Genomic DNA, 17789 nt, shown 5'->3' with positions numbered 1-17789 from the left:
GGTTGCGGGGAGGAGGGAGACACCGGCGGCTGCTGTGGCGGAGTAGCCGTGGCTCCGATGGGGGGATCTCCGTGTGGTGTTATTTTAAGTCGTGTGGAGAAAAATAATGGGGGAAGAAATGACCAAGATATTCTAGGTGGAGTAGGAGGAAGTGAGATCGAAAGAAACAAGGAGGAAGAAGAGGAGCAGGTAGAGGAGGAAGGTGGGTTGGGAGGAGAGCAGGTAAAGGAGGCAAGTGATTTGGGAGGAGAGCAGGTAAAGGAGGAATGGGAGGTGCTCGTAGAGGAGGCAGGTAGTGTGGGAGGAGAGCCGGCAGAGGTGATAGGAGAGGTGCAGGAAAACATGGCAGGAAAAGAAAGGAATACATGGAGTGAGCAGGTAGAGGAAGCGGAGATGGAGATGGAGGAGATAGAGGCAACAGTAGCACTGGAGACAGTACAACAAAAACCTGCTGCCAAACTTAAGAAAAGGTCAAAGAAAGCATCCAGTGATGCTAAAAACAGTAAAGTTGGGGAAGAGGGACAGACTGTGAGAAGGCAGGGGCAGACGGATGAGAGTCTAAGTGAAGATGAGTATGTGTCTGACAGCAGTGATATCCCTGGTTTTAATTTAAGTAACAGTCAGAAGGAAAAAATGTATAAGGCTGAAAGTTTAAATGTTTTCCTCCAACAAACTAAAAACCAACATGGTGTAAAGGTGGAGGATTACTTTCCAGATTTGGTAGTTTCCAATACCTCAGCCAGACTCCATATGACTCAAAGAGAGGAGTGTGGCCTCACTGAACAAGATAGATTAAAGAAATGTGTGGTAAAAGTAAAAAAACATATACATATTGATGATGCGTGTCTTAATTAATATGTGTGTTTGGTTTTTCGCTTTTAACATCTCAGTAGTGATGGATACTTTCAGAGTGGGTGTTTTAAATGTTAATGGAGCCAGAGACTTAAAAAAAAGAGCGAAAATATTTGAAACTGCAAAAATGAAACATGTTGATGTATTTATTTTACAAGAAACGCACAGTGACAGTTTTAATGAGATAGACTGGAGGAGAGAGTGGGAAGGCTAAGTCATTTTAAGCCACAACACTTGTCTCAGTGAAGGAGTAGGCTTCCTCTTCTCCAAGTCTTTTACTCCAGTCTCACTGGAGGTCGAGCATTTTATCGAGGGGAGGTTGCTTTTAGTTAAAGCAAGGTTTGACCTTTTTACAGCGTTTTTTATAAATGTCTACGCTCCAACAATCGGTGCAGAGAGGAAGCTATATACACAAAAGGTTAATGATGTGTTAAATGGCTGTGCCACGGAGGATTTTATATTCTTGGGAGGGGATTTTAACTGTACAGAAAATGCATCTTTAGATCGCAACCACTCCCATGGCCTGGTGGATGTATGGGGAAGGATACACGCAGATGATCGACAATATACATGGTCTCACATTAGGGAGAATAGGATTTCCTCCGTCAGGTTGGACCGTATTTATTGTTTCAAACATCATTTTAATATTTTTAAAACGTGCAGCATTATTCCGGCTGGTTTTACAGATCATTCCTTGCTTGTTTTTATTAGAAACATGAAGCCAAAAAGTGTATATTAGCATTTTAACTCAGTTTTGACTTTTGCTAAACATTTTAGACAGGTCCTTATTTATTTCTGGAGTGTTTTTAGACAGAGGAAGAGTGATTTTAGCAGTCTTAGGCAGTGGTGGGACCATGGTAAGTAAAAATGCTTTGTCAACAGCACATCCTTAATGTCACACAAGACATTACCAGATCTATGAAAGACCTGGAGGGTGATATAGTGGAACTAGAAAAAATCAGTGAGGCCACAGGAGATCGAGGATATATTGAAATCCTCAAAGTTAAGAAAATGGCTTTAGCCAACCTACTAGACGTTAAAGTACAGGGTGCACTGGTCCAGTCCCGGTTTCAAAACACCACCGAGATAGATGCTCCCTCAAGCTTTTTCTTCGGCCTGGAGAAAAAGAACGTACAGAAGAGGGTAATCCACTCTCTTCTCTCAGACACAGGGCATGAAATAACTGAACCAAGCCAGATAAGAAGGCGAGCCGTGAGTTTTTATTCTTCCCTCTACTCCAGTGAATATGAGGGAGATGAAACACGCCTCAGAGGGTTCTGTCGTGGCCATGCAGGGAAGGCCAGCTCCCGGCATCGACGGACTCACAGTCGAGTTTTTTAAAGCCTTCTGGGACATCTTTAGATGTTTTTAATGAAAGCCTGGCCTCTGGCTCCATGCAGATGTCTTGCCGCATAGCCATAATAACACTTCTGTCTAAGAAGGGAAACCTACAGGACATTGATAATTGGCGTCCTGTGTCTTTGCTTTTTGCTATGGAGCAGGTCATATACCGGGATCAGACCTACTGTGTGCCCGGCAGGTCCGTGGTAGACAATGTTCACCTAATTCGGGATGTTTTGGAGGTCGCCAGCTCATTGGGCATTAATATTGGTCTGATTTCTCTAGATCAGGAAAAGGCTTTTGAACACAACTTCCTCTGGAAAGTGATGGAGAGTTTTGGGTTCAGCCCTGGATTCATTGCTAAGATCAAGGTGTTGTACAGTGAAGTTGAGAGTGTGCTGAAGTTCAATGGTAGTCTGTGTGCTCCTTTTAGAGTGTGTAGAGGGGTCCGGCAGGGCTGTGCTCTGTCAGGAATGCTCTATTCGCTCTCTCTTGAACCTCTCCTCAGGAAAATACGCTGCAACCTACAGGGTCTGCTTTTACCTGGTTTTAGTAGCAGCATTGTTTTATCAGCTTATGCGGATGATGTCATTGTTGTCATTGGAAGCCAGAAGGAAGCAGATATTTTAACCAATATTGTAAAAGATTTTAGCACGGCATCGGCAGCAAGGGTGAATAGGAAGAAAAGTGAAGCCCTCGCTCTCGGGGAGTGGCGTGGCGGTCTCCCAGTTCTTCTCCAGAGCCTCACCTCGAAAAGAAATGGAATAAAATATCTGTGTTTTTAGGAAAATAAAATATAGTCCAGAATAACTGGGAGAATGACACTGAAAAGATTGAAGGAAGGATTTCCAAATGGAAATGGCTTCTCCCTCAGATGTATTTTAAAGGCAGGGTTTTGGTTTTAAACAACCTTTTAGCGTCCCAACTGTGGCACCGTCTGACCTATGTAGACCCTCCCTCAGGCCTTTTAGCTAAAATACAGAAAGAAATTGTATAATATTTTGGAATGGTCTACACTGGGTGCCACAAGGAGTGTTGTATTTATCCAGAGAGGAGGGGGACAGGGCCTAGTTCACCTGGCCAGCCAAACAGCCACTTTTAGACTCCAGTTTTTACAGAAATATCTTACCGGTCCAGCTGATTTGGTGTGGAGAGATGTGACCAGCTGTATCCTCAGACGTGTGAGTAACCTGGAGCTGGATACTGCTCTGTTTTTAACTGATTCAAAATTGTTAAGGGTAAGTGTGCTGCCTCAATTTTGTCAGAGTGTTTTTAAGTGTTGGGCCCTTTTTGACCATAAAAGTTCCCCTAAGTCTGACTCTCTGCACTGGTTGTTGATGGAGCCTCTAATTCACAGGGCCAGGCTGGACGTCAGCAGCGGCATCGCACCCGGCCTGATGGTGGCGTTGTGCAGCTCAAGGACCCTGTGCTTACAACAGCTGGTGGATGCAGTGGGGCCAGCACTGAATGATGCCCGAGCCCTGGGATCTCTGCTGGGTCTAACCTCTAGCCGGGTGGCTCAGAGGATACTGCAGCTCTGGAGCCAGAGACTCTCTGGAGAGAGGAGAGGAGCCTCCTCATCGAATACAGTCAGGAAAAGACAGTTCCAGACCCAGCAGACCCGTTTCCAGAAATCTACCTGAGCCCAGGGCTGGGAGAACTGAACGGCCCCCTCCTCAAGGTCACTAACCCAGCAAAACTGTCGCTGCACAGAGCAGACAAAAAACAGCTTTCTATGCAAACTGTGTGAAAAGCATCAGTAGAAAAGGCCTGTGCAGCAGACCCTCCAATGTGTGGAGCAATAGACTAGGTGGAGAAAGCAGACCAGGCCCACAGTGGAGGATATTATACAAACCTCCACTCAAAAAGAGCACTGCCGACCTTCAGTGGAGAATTTTACATGGCGCTATCGCTTCCAATGCTTTTATCTCTGTTATTAATCATGCTGTTTTAAATAATTGTCCGTTTTGTAATTTACGTGAGACTGTCTTCCACATTTTCACTGAGTGTAAGAGACTCACCGGTTTCTTCTCTCTTTTAACATTGTTTTTTAGTCTCTTTGATGTTATTTTTACTGAGAGTGTTTTTATCATGGGAGCGCCAACACAAAAGATAAAAAATAAAAGTGGCAGCTCCTTAACTTCCTCTCAGGAGAAGCCAAATGGCCACCTAAGTAAGTAAAAAGAACAGAGTGGAAAACAGAGAAGGGCAGGAGGCGAAAGACTCTGGCTCGAGTTCAGGTTTTATAAACATATAGGAGACATAGACACTTTTAAACAAAGTTGGTGTTTTAAAAATATTATCTGTTCCATCAGTGATGACGAATTACCCTTTGCACAAGTTTTTATTGGATAGTTTTTTATTATTTTTCTGTTAACCCTTTTGAAACACAAGCCTATGCAAACCCCTTTTCTGGGGCGCGGCATGGTTCGAAGGTGGCCCATGTTGGCCTGTGGTGTTGTTTCGTGCACGGCTGGGTGTTTCTTTGCTGTGTTTCTGAGATTCGATTTATTTGATAATTTGGTGTTCCGGCTGTTCTTTGAATGTTTTTGGTTTTTGGTTGCTGCGCGTGATTTTTTCATTTTTCCCCTTCTTGATCTGGAATGTTTTTTTTGTTGCTGCATCGGGTTAGCACACGTGGGTCGAGGGTGGCTTGTGAGGGCCAGGTGTGATGGAGGTGGAGAGAGGACGTGCTATGGTAATGATATCGTTAGGGATAGTTGTTTTGGCGGTGATTTGGATCGAGCGGTGCATTTGACGTTTGGGATCTTTGCTTGTCGCTGTGTCGCACTCGCACATAGCATGCATCATTTGGCCGGTGATGGGTGGTGTGTGTGGCTGCGACAGGGTGACGAGTGGAGGTTTCAGATGTTGGATGTATTGTTCGGTTCGGATCGCTGCTGGGATGGTTGATTTTGATGGTGTTGTTGTTGTGTTGTGTCTTTTTTTTCCATTTTTGTCGCACTGGGCGTACACGGGTCATTTTTCGGCCGTGTGTGTGGACCTGGTGTGGTGGTGCGGGAACTGTTCTGGTCCGTGGATTGAGGGTGGGGGAAGGGGGGTAGTGATTTGTGGTGATCGAGAACGGGATGTTTGATGAATGATTGGAATATTAAATGATGGAATGAGTTGATTTCCGGGGTTGTGGCGGGGAGACACTCACACGAGGTGGCTTTGTGGGTCGATGAGAGTCATTGTTGACCCATGTTGTACCTTAGAAGGGTAGTGATAAAAAAAATGATTGTTTATGATTTTTGTATTGTGATGATCAAGGGTTAAATGTATATATTTGTATTATTTGTTTTAAGCACTTTATTTTAAAAGAATTTGTACAAATGAGAAAATATGCAAATAAAGTGTTTTTTGAAAAATCTAAAAAAAACATATCTCTCTCTCTCTCTCTCTCTCTCTCTCTCTCTCTCTCTCCCTTTCCCTCTCTCTCTTTCCCCTCTCTCTATGTCTCTCCCTCTTTCTCTCTCTGAGGTAGTAGTGTCAGTAAGCCGCATGCTTGGCTCTCCCTCTGCTCCAGCCAAGATCCCAACCACCCCCTCTCTCCTTGTCATCGTTTGGTGCCAACCCCTTTTCACCAGCTAATGCCACTTTACCCTTTTTTACCCTCCTCCTCCTGCCACCCTGGGGATTCGTATTCAATCGCGCTATCTTCCTCCGGCAGCCCTGTCAAATACCCCACCATCAAGCGAGGCAAATCGGCCTGGAGACGGTAAGGGGGTTTGAGGGTAACCACGGTGAAAAATAAAGAGACGATGGGTGGAAAAAATGGGGGTGGAGTAAATGTGATAGTGGTGGAAGAGGGCATAAAATGGTAAAAGTGTAAAAAATAGGAACAGAGGGAGGAGGCAGACAACAGTGAGGACAAGGCGGAGAATTCAAGAGAAGAAGGGATGAGACTATAGGCTTGAAAAATGAGTGGATAGATAGAAGTTGAAGGTATATGTATAGAGGGAGAGCAGGAGAGAGGAAGAGGTGACAAATGATGAGAATTCATATATTTTCCGTCCAAGAAGGATCAGCTCCTCCCCTCCCCTTGGTTTATCATCCTGCCTGGTGCGGGTTAATATAAGCTGTCTATTGTATGTCTGAGTCTGTGTCTGAATCACCAAAGCAGTTTCTCTCTGTACACCATCTACAATATGCAATATGTGTCCTGCTGTGGGCAAAACACATTTATGATACATTTAACAAAATTTTGGTTACGACAAACACCAGTGGAATAAGCTAAGAACAAAATAAATATGAGGTGATTTATAGTAGGTGTACAATGGGTTTCTCAAATTATGCACTCTGACTGGTTGATAGGTGTGTTACTTCTGCACTGCAACACAGCTGTAGGCCCGACGGCCAAGTTTTAGAGAAAGAGGGAGAAAAGAGGGTAAATACATAAAAAAAAAATAAAAGATCATTTATATTGGTTGATTGGGTGGATCATTTATATTGGTTTATATTGGTTGATTGGGTGGATAAAATGTAAAAGAAAGGAGAGGCAGGCAGGCAGGGAAAGAATACAAATAAAAAAACAAGCAAAGGCAAAAGCAAGATGATCCATCTAATTCATAAAAAGTGACTTATGTCTAACGTTAAATAAATAAATAGAAAATAAATAGGCCTATATATACTGTATATATATGTCCATATATGAATGGATGGGTGTAATTGTAATATGTAAAGGTGGTTATCATGGCTAGGAACTGATGTCATGTAAGTGGCTGAGATGTATTTAAAGTTTAGAATGTATTCCAGTTTTCTGATATATATTGTTAAGCGATGTTTTTTTAGTTTTCCACTTTGGAAAGATTTGTGTCTGTCTACGGCTTAGTCCAGGCATAGATGAGGATTTTTTTATAACAATGTTTTTTCTCCTTTGTTCTCACAAAAAGTTGAGTCCACACAAGCACTGTTTTATAAAAATCTCTGTTCAAAACGCAAAAACACAAGTGAAGTTCTGTCAAGGCCCCGTGGGCAGGTTGAGCCACATGCACACAAAAAGGACTGGTGTCAGGGGAGTGTTAGATAATGTAGCAAGAGTTTTACAAACGAGCCGTTATCAGTGACCTTAAATGCTGTTTGGATGTAGACAAAAGATCAAAGCGTGTAGAAAAAGTTACGTTTAAAAGAAATGCTCATGTATGTGTGTACCAGGCCTTCATGTCTACGATAAATACTTTTTTATTAACAGTTAACCCTGTTTCTCTGTCCTTAGGTGATAGCTGGTAACCATATATCATACCTCCACTATAATACCAATCATGTTTTCTGTGACAAACAATAACCAATAAATTGATTCAAATATTGTGTTGAATCACCCCTAAAAAACGTAATGCTGTGGATTCTTTAATTTTATTATTAACAATTCTGGAGCTAAATAAAAGCATTCTGTCGTTGCTTGGTCGTAGACAGCTCTTTCACAATATGCCAAAAGCTAAGTGAATCACAGGCAAGAATGTAAAGAATTTTCACACAGTACAGTGAGCGTGAGCCGGATTGGCAGGACATACAACAGGACCCAATAACAGATTTTAACTCACTGACTGCTGCACAGCCACACATGGAAAGAGAAGGAGTTTAAGGTGGTGCAGCTGACACTTATTAATTAACCGGCGGGCCGTCGAGGAGTTTTATTGTGCCATGTACATGTACATTTCCTAATTCTGAAAAACAATATATATATATTATATTTTTGGAAAGCTTAGAATCTCGTCTATTTAGATATTGAGATGAAAATCACAACAGCGGTAGAATCAGCTCCTCAAACTAGCAAGCACACTCAAAATCAAAATCATAACTTTGAGCCCATTTACCTATAAAGCCTCATAAATATCCTCTTTTCAGCAATATTTTAAAAAAGACGTTCATAAGCCATTGCCAGATGTCGACATGTTCGTCTCCGGTAAAAAGATATCCACCGTGAACATTGTCACATCGATATAAGCCCATGAACAGGTGTTGCAATCTGTGAAATCAGCTGATCGATTTTTACATTGTGTGATCATGAACAGTCATAACTTAATATCTCGTGTGCTCATCGCGGTTCAGGTACTTTCTTGTTGGAGCACGGACTGTTAGCGTTAGATTGACACTTCATTTGTGCCAATCGGAGCTTCGATGGGTTTTTTACAACCTTCATGAGCCAATGAGTGTCAACTTGATAAGAAAGTGCCCACCCTCTTCTTTTGTTACAGGCTGAGCCACCAGCAGATCAGACTCCTGGAGACGCGTGCGTCGTAATGCTAATGAACGCTTAGTCATTTTGATATGTCATATCCTGTGGATTTTATTTTTACAAATGTATTTATTTTCAAAATTATATTTATTATATTCAAGTCAGAATAAAATACAAAAAATACATAAAAATATTAGAAATGTTTTCGTTTATACTTACTTACTACTAACAGGGCATATGGGTATATAATAGTTATTTATAAATAAATAAAAATAATATGTATTAATAAATATTATAACATCTCCAAATTGCACAGTTTGTGTATGCCTGGTCTTAGAAAGATATGTCTAATAAATTAAGTTTTACTTCATAACACTTGATTCTATGTTTTTATTATGTTTTCCAGTCCATACCTACCAGCTATACCCATCTTCAGGCATCTTTTTCAACAACAAACTTCAGACGGAGTGTATTTTATTCAAATTCAGTATATTCAGGCCACTATTACTCAGTGCTAGAAGCACTTGGAGTGATTATTCAATGTTCTGCAAGAACAAAAAGAGAGTTATGAAGTTTTGAATGAGACCAAAATCATGCAGCTGGTGCAAATGGTTGAAGAGCAGCTTTCAATTTACTTTGGGTATGTTGTTTGTAGGTATTTTCGGGTAAATTCCCCCACCCCTTAAGTTAAGAGTTTATTAAAGTTTATTCAAATCTTGCCTTTTGCCACTTTAAGACCTTTAAATAGCAGTGAGTAATGACTCCATACAGAGAAAAGTTGACTATAAAACCCATTGTATAACAGCTGGTGAGCATGTTCATGCTGTGTGTAGGGGACACTATCTCAGCTCGGTATTGTCAATGTGCTAGATTTTTTCAGTAAACTTGAAATTTACTACTTTGAGACTTACGCAGAAGCAAACTTAGAATGTTCAAGCCGCTACCAATTTCAATAGCTGAAAGTTAAAAACTTCAGATAACATATTGGCTGAAATTTCAAAATACATCAAGATTTTATGAAATAAATAATTCTCACTGCTCACTAGTGGACAAACTACGGTATGGCATGGAAACATATTCTCATTGACCTCCAGCATATGGTATTTACTGTATGTACTAACATTTTGTTGATCAATGGACATATAGACTGGAACATGAAATAATATGCTGATGCTGGTCATGCTGACATATTGTTGGTTGGACTCTTTAGAAAAAGACCCTTTGATACAAATTATTATGGTATAAATCATTTCAAAAAAGCTTTTCATTACATGATTTTGGCCCACCAGTGCACAGCTTTGTTTAATGCCACTACGGAAGTAATTTGAAAATTTGAAAAGTAATTAGCATTTTCCCACAAGTTACTTCTTTGTGTGCCCTGATGGCAGTTTTGAAAATGTGTTTGATTAGGAATACAGTGTGTCCGAGTTTACAGAAGAGGGTGGATGATTGACATGTGTCTGTCTTAAATACTAAATACAAAGAAAAAATACTAAAATGTTACAATAGCAAAGTATCCTGAATTATCAAAAGCTAAACTACTCATTTCACAGAGTTTTCTATTATACATTTTATATATATATATATATATATATATATATATATATATATATATATATATATATATATATAGATAGAATGATTATCTAATCATTACTGATGTATCACTATCTCATTAGCATTTTGCAGCTTATCTACTTCATGGGCAGTTTCATCCATAATAGTGCTTCATATCTGCCATCTCAGAAATGTAGTGCAGTAGAAAAGCATTTGCTTCTGAAATGTAGTGAGATAGACCACTGTGCCGTTATCAATGCCTACCGTACATGAGTGTTGTGTTACAACCATTTATATGTTCATCATTCGTGTGCACTTGATATTTGGACATCAACACATTTTAGAGTTCTAAAGTTGTTTCTCTCTTCTGCTTAAACTGAGAGTTTCAGACTCCAGTTACTTACAAAGATGGCAGTGAGCAGGACATCCAAGTCCATGCGTTCTTTCTACAGTTCATTCTACACAGGGCCTTCATAGCCCTGTAAGATGTATTAAACTATGTATAGTGTTATATTGATTTACTTAAAAAAAAAAAAAAAGATCCACACTGATTCTCCATTCTGATTCACACACACACACTCTCATTCTAATCAGAAGGTCTATACAGCACAATCCACTGATTAAAGAATGACATTCTTTTTAAAAGGTGTGCACTATCTCTGCCGGTGTTATTAAAGTCAGCTTCTCTCTATATAGCCTGCCATCCCTTTATTCTCAGCTTACTGCATGGTGGGTTTTTTTCTCGAAAATGTCTCTTTCCGCTCACTCAACTTTTTCTCATCCTTTCAGTCCACATGATTGATTTTCAATCTCTCAAAACCCTCCCCTTCCTCCTCTCGATCTTTCTCCTCAGGAGTCTCTGTTTGAGAAGAACCTTTAAACATACAAAGGTGAAGTATTAAGGGGGTACAAGTCATGGAGCCTGCAGTTCTGGCCTCTGGCTACAGCTACAAAAAGAGAAAAGTGTTGGCTAAGTGTATAGAGGTAATACGCATGTGTAAAATCATGAGGGCAACAGTCTGCGGGTGGAATAGGTGGTCCACAGGAAGTCAGTAGGTGCATAGTACTGCAGGGAGGCTGAAACCCCTGACGACAGAGATTCTGGTTTAAAAGAAGATGAATGTTTGGAAGTGCCTGAGAAAAATACAGCGATACCTTTAATGAGATGGCGAAAGGGATGGAAGCAAATATGGGTGTCAGACATGTGATGTGTGTAATATGTGTGATGTGTGTGTGTGTGTGTGTGTGTGTGTGTGTGTGTGTGTGTGTGTGTGTGTGTGTGTGTGTGTGTGTGGTCTGCGGCAGGAACAGATTTATAGGTGTCTGTCCAGGCTGCAGTGTGCAGACATAAATAAAGCTGAGAGAAGAAAGCTCTCCATTGAACATAATCAAGTGGATCCTTTAGAGTGCCATTCATCTCTCACACATACACACACACACACACACACACACACACACACGAGGAGAGGTCAGCACCTCAAATGTCAACTTGCATTGCTTTTACTTTACTTTGGCTATGTATGTATGCAGTAACAGTATACACAAACATTTAAATATGGAGCAAAATATGAGGCAGCCTATTGAGGATGTCTGTGGCTATGAGCCAAACATCTCTTGCCAGGGCATCAGATGCTCTCTGAAACACACACACATGATTCATTCAATGGAATTTCCTTTCATCTTCACACATATCTATATCCACTGCAAACCCAGAAGACTGAACTGTAGAAATCGCACAGCTATTGTAAAACTGTGGGTTATTTATCTTGTGCCCATTTCTCATTGCTCGAGTGGCAGAGCAACCAAACGTGTTGATCCCGCCCCCAGAGGTGGATTGTCAAGCCAGAGAAGTTTCATCATGCAACAAGAACGCCATGAAATAAATAAAGTGGCCTTTACAGGAGACAAACTATCCACAATGACATAAATAACAAAGACATACCTGGAATTCATTTAAACATTCATTATTAAATGTATTCATATATTTCATTGTCAATATATTCATTTATTAAATGGTTTATTTGTTTAATGATCTAATTTATTAATATAATGATGTCCCATCTAGTCTTCAATATTTACCCACTGGTAAAATAGAAAATATTTCATCAATCAACGCCTAAAAGTTGTTAGAAATGTACATTAATGATTATTATCATCACTGTAGTTATTTAGACATTCCATTACATCATTTACTTTCCAAATCTGCATATTCTGCCAGAGCTAATTGCAGAAGAAACATTCTCACACTTCACTCCATCTAATAATATACATTTGGGAGAATTATTATTTTAACCAGGAATCATCTGACTAAATATTAATCAACAAGATTATGAAACTTGTATTCCTTGTTTCAGTCAATACCAAAAGACAATGTCTGAACTGAAGCGCTCTGATGATATGCAATATGGCTCATGATTTGTTACACGGGGCTTTAGGCAACTCTGGAATTATTCTCTTAGTATTATTGTATACAAAGAAAGATGGTATGCATATATAGAGTATATCCGAAGTTGGATTAAGGTAGAATGATTATTAAAGAAGGATGTAAATGTTACATTGGTTGGTGTATGTACTGCAAAAATACATTTACATTCTGAAAAATCAAAAACTTAAAATATGACTACAGCAAATATAACATATCCAAAAGCATGTATTAAAACTGATCATATATTCAAGCACAATTAAATCGAATGATCTACAACTAACTAATATGGAATAAAAATCCCTAATAGCATCGTAGCAAAGGCTGGGACTTTGCAGACTTCCTTCCTAAAGCAAAAACTTAGAACACTGCATCCAATGTGTCCATGTAGAGGACGTCCTGGACACACCGGTGACCTGCAATCATGTGCGAGTACAAATTATTACCGAACAAGCTCAGACAAAGTGAATCAAATGCGTAGCTTTTAAATAAAGCGTACTATGAGATTCACTGCTGAACCTCGGCATATTAAGAGTGCAACCTGCACACAAAATGACTTTCAGTTCATCTCTATAATACACCATGGGAACATGACTTGTGAAATGAGCTTAACTGGTATGTTCAACAGACAATTTACGGGTATTTTTCCAAGCTCCCTTATTACTTCTACAGCTCGAACATCCATCATTCAATGTTCTGCACTCTTCAACTGCAGCCACTTACTTTCTATATATTTTAGATAATGTCACCAACAATCCCCAAAATACAGATGGAGATGTCTTCAGGCACATTAAGATTTGACAAAATATATTAAACCCATCACAAAGGAATGGAAGTGTATCATTTGTCATATGATGTGTTTTAACACAATGACATATATAATTAATAAATAGAATATGATTCATATTAACCTTTAAAATAGTCCATTATGTCCACATGGATTTAAATGGATAAATACAACATGGATGCAGTCTTTTTTTCCCACCTCCCAAATCATTTTTTTTCCTGAACAAGAGCCCAAGTGCTACTGAAAGCGCTGGCACAGCAAACGGCACCGGGGAATACAGAGAATGGAGCTGCAAAGGAAAATATTTTGGAAGAGAGAGTGTTTGCTGTGATTTGCAGAACACCTGTTTCTGAACAACTCCGGCCGCTCACTACAAAACCTCTCTGAATACGTATTAACGGTTCACGGCTCCGTTAAAGCCCTTGTTCACATGTAAATCCCACTCTCGCTCCCATCTGAAAGGCTCCCTTGCCTGGTTGTCTTCACTAACACACACAACAACACACACACATTTTCTCAGGGACTCGTCACCGTGTTCAACACCAATGTCTCTCTCTCACTGCCTCTCATCTTGTTCTCTATCCATCTCTCATGCTTGTGTCGAGCAGGGATTAGGCCTCAGGACAAAAGACTTATCTGTGCTGTCAGTACAACACTCCAGACAATACCAACAACAACACACTCTCACACAACGACACTGTAGTACATTCACTTTTAAACCAACATGCTCACTAAAAAACAGCTTGTAGGTGCAACCAGCTACATTGATGATATAATTCATCATGTACCAGGATAACAACTCTGCTTAAAGAGATTAGGCGTGTGTGAAATACTGTACCAAAAAGATGTTTTAAGAAGGCTCAGAATGCTATAGGCTTCGTATGTATGAGGGGAGCTGGTTTCACAGAGGAAACTTTGTGAATGGTGTCTGACAGCCAGAAAAGTGTGTGTGATAAATGACTGAAGCAGTTGAAGGGCAAAGTGTAATATTCTCTAATGAAAATGGATGTTTATGAGAGAAAGAAAAGATGTTAATGGCGTTTGTCATTCAGAATGGGCGACTGGGTGATGATGATGAAACAGTCGACACTCACACTGTCGAGGTTTATTCTCTATTAGTTTTCATTCTGAGCAGTCAGACACATTTTTCATTTAGCATCAAACTCTGTTCAGTTTTTCTTCTCTTCTATTCTTGACAAAGGTTGTAAATGTTATGGGGAATGTCAGCAACCACACATGTTCACATGTTAATACACACAAATCCTTAAAGCCTGTGTGTGTCCCTGTTTAAGAGTCCATGGGGGATCTACATGCAAGTGTTTCCACTAAGACCACCATCAAACTGTACATGCACACAGAGCATTGCTCAGAAGTGCCCACACTCATCACACACACTGCCTGGATTGTGTCTTCCCTTTCAAAAAGAAAAATAACAAATAATGAAGAGAACTTTCTCCAGCTCTGCCTCCACACACAGCAGCAGTGTTTCCTGATGTGTTGCTGCTTGCTACTGCTCCATGCTGAGAAGCCCCTTTGATGTAGACACACCCTACCCAAGTGTCACCCACTAAATCCTTATTGTGAGAGTAAATCCCGACAAAAGCCACAGATATCCCACCCTCGACACTTCCCTCTAGAGCCTGGCAGCTTTCAACATACATTCCTTGATCCTCCAGAAAGAAACAATACACACGCACACATTTGTGGAAACAAACACACTTGTGTCTGTGCTGATACTCATGGAAGTCATTGATGTATTTGCAGAATTGATAAACGTAAACTTGTTTCTTGGCCGCTGGAAACACATTTTTGAGAGAAATATGTTTTTATTTTAAACGAAGAAAGAAGTTATTCCAACACAAGAGAAGATGGTTTTCTCTAAATAAATGTATACATTATGATGACAGTAAAGCTCAAACAAATCTGTGAATGTTATGGTTGTAAATGTGAAAAGAGCTTCAACAAATGAAACATGCGAAATGTCACCCAGCAGATGTAGGGCCATGGCGTTCTAAAACAATTTTCACAATTCTGCAGCGGCATTTAAGTGCGCCTGATTTTTGTGCCGTTTGACAAAGGAAAACAGAGCTGACAAAAGCCACAAGAAGCCACAGAAAGAAAGTCGCTTTCCAGAAATAATTACTTTGAGTGAGGAAGGGGAAAGAAGAAGGCATGGCAGCAGTTATCATAATCCCTCTTTTTAAGAGGTTATCATAATCCCTCTCCTCGCCACCCCCCTAAACTCTTTTCTCTGCTGTCCTCAGCATCAACACTGCTTTTTACAATATGCCTCTGGTATTCTCCAGTCCTCCATTCTAACACTATCTGAGAGAAGTGGAAACACTAAAATGAACACGTCTTATCTCACTGTGGAGAGACAGTTACAGTAGTTGATTCCAGTGGTGGTGGTGAGTGGGGGAGTGAAGAAACATTTGTAAACCAGTGTGAGGAAATACCACTGAAGAAAGCATGGCAATGTTTCAGTTCAGAATATAGAACAGGCGTAAACCTGAACACTTATTACAAATATACTTAGGGTAAAGGAACATCCTTTATCAAAACACTCTATCAAAAAATGATATCTATGCAAAAGCACAGAACAGTAAAAGCCATCACACTGTGGAATGTCTCGACAGCGGTCTGTTCATCTGCAGCTCATGAAGTGTGAAAGGTCTACATTCATCTGGTGAGCAGTCCACGTATGATTTAAGTAATGATGTTCAATCAAAATGCAATACATTTCACACACAAAATTAAGAATTGTGTTTGGGAAAAGTCTGCAAGTGTAATCAAAACACATAAAAAACACAAATACATGAATATGCGTGACAAGCGTGTCTGTAAGTTTAGCCGCAGCTTTAGTAAGCGCTTATGTACAAACAGCTCATTTCTTCTGTATTTCTATATACGACTCAGTGCCATACCCACCTTTACATGTCTACACTTTTATACTATGTATGAATGCGTACACACACAATCACACACATACACACTTATTCACACGGCACATTCTGCAGCTTCACTCCAACAATTTGAAAGTGATCATGTGCATCTTCCCACGCATTTCTACTGTATTGCTGCTGTATTGTCTGTACAGTGTCTGTCTGTCTACTGTACATAACACAACCCAGTTCAGTTAGTTAGGAAACAGCTCCCTCAATAGTGAGTGAATTGAGAAAAGCATCTATATACAGTACAGTACTCACGGTGGTGAGGAGTGTTGCTTTCTTTCAGTCTGCTCAGTCCTGCCTCTGGATGTGTATCTTTCTCTCTCTCCCTTTCTATCTGCCTGTCTGTCTCTCTCTCCGTTTTCACTCCGATCGCTGCTCTGGACACTCACACACACTCTACTCTGTTATACCGCTCTGCCGAATGTACTGCTCTGAGCGAGATTGAGATGGAGAGAGAGAGTGAAAAAGAGAGATAGAGGAGGAGCAGGGAGCATTAGAGAAAGGAGAGGGAAGGCAAGCTGTGTGTGTGTGTGCGAGTGCGTGCGTGCGTGTGTGTGCACGCCAGTGTGTGTGTGTGTGTGTGTGTGTGTGTGTGTGTGTGTGTGTACATGTGTGTGTGTGCAAGTGTGTGTGTGCGAGTGTGTGTGTGTGTGTGCATGTGTATGTGTGTGTGCGAGTGTGTGTGTGCGTGCGAGTGTGTCTGTGATTGTGTGTAGGGATCCGTTTGGTGTGGGTTGAGCAGCGAGCTACAGTAGGGAAGAACTGATGAGTGGTGCGAGCCAGCAAGTGAGTGCAAGCACACACACACAAACACACACACACACACACATGCACACTGCACTATACATGCCATAGTATAAATGCACATTCATCTGGATGCATCCATACATGTCAATACAAATACTGAGCTGAGTATGTGTGGTAATGAAAGAAGAAGAGAGTCACACACATACATGTCGCTGAACACATCACAAAGTAATCCCTGCCTGTGTTTGTGTGTGTGTGTGTGTGTGTGTGTGTGTATCTTTTAATGAGACTTAACTAAGCACACCATGAGAGGTACTGCGACTCAACAAGCCTTCCTGCCTCATTCCTCCACCCCCTTCGGTTTTCTCCTTCAACCCTCTCTCCGTTCTCCTTCTCCTCATCTCCTCATCTCCGTCCATCCTTCCATATTTCTGTATTCATAATTAAAACACACACACACACACATATACATTTTTTGTATATCAAAATGTATACTTCCAAATCATTTTGCCATGATACTGTGACATACTGAAACAATGAAGCAAAGTACTCAAGTATGTTGCCAAAAATGTGTTTGCAATTAATTGAATTGCACATTTCTTACTTTTTTACTGGAGTGCCACAGTGAGCTCATGTAGAGTTTTTCTCGGGGGTTTTGTCCCTTGTCATGTTATCAGTGTTACAGTCCTGTGTCTTTAAGTCAGGCCACACAGAGCCTCTGCTGCTCCCAGCACATTTAATTAAAGGTGAAATTAGCTATGAGACTAGCATTGTACAGCCACACTGCTCCAATGAAGAGATGCTGGGCTGTACTGCTCCGTAGGGGAAAGGAAGCAATGATTTAGGTGGTTGTTGCAACACGAATTGGCTGGAAGAAGGTATGTGTTTTTACATGTGTTCACCTGTTCACACTGTGCTGGCATTTCAAGAAATCATTGGGTTTTGTATCATGTC

General features: G+C 40.6%; 1 long non-coding RNA gene across 1 annotated transcript in view; it reads right to left on the bottom strand.

The window, feature by feature from the left end:
• The window catches only part of LOC115024938 (uncharacterized), a 417551-nt gene extending 401094 nt beyond the window's left edge, over positions 1 to 16457 (bottom strand). The window contains exon 1 of the long non-coding RNA XR_003834167.1: positions 16344 to 16457. This is a non-coding gene — a long non-coding RNA (uncharacterized LOC115024938). The remainder of the gene's footprint in view (positions 1 to 16343) is intronic.
• Between the last annotated feature and the right edge of the window lie 1332 nt (positions 16458 to 17789).

Source organism: Cottoperca gobio, chromosome 19 (genome assembly GCF_900634415.1).
Source record: "Cottoperca gobio chromosome 19, fCotGob3.1, whole genome shotgun sequence".
NCBI lineage: Eukaryota > Metazoa > Chordata > Actinopteri > Perciformes > Bovichtidae > Cottoperca > Cottoperca gobio.
Note: the sequence above shows the minus strand (reverse complement) of the source record. Positions and strands in the feature narration are given on the sequence as shown.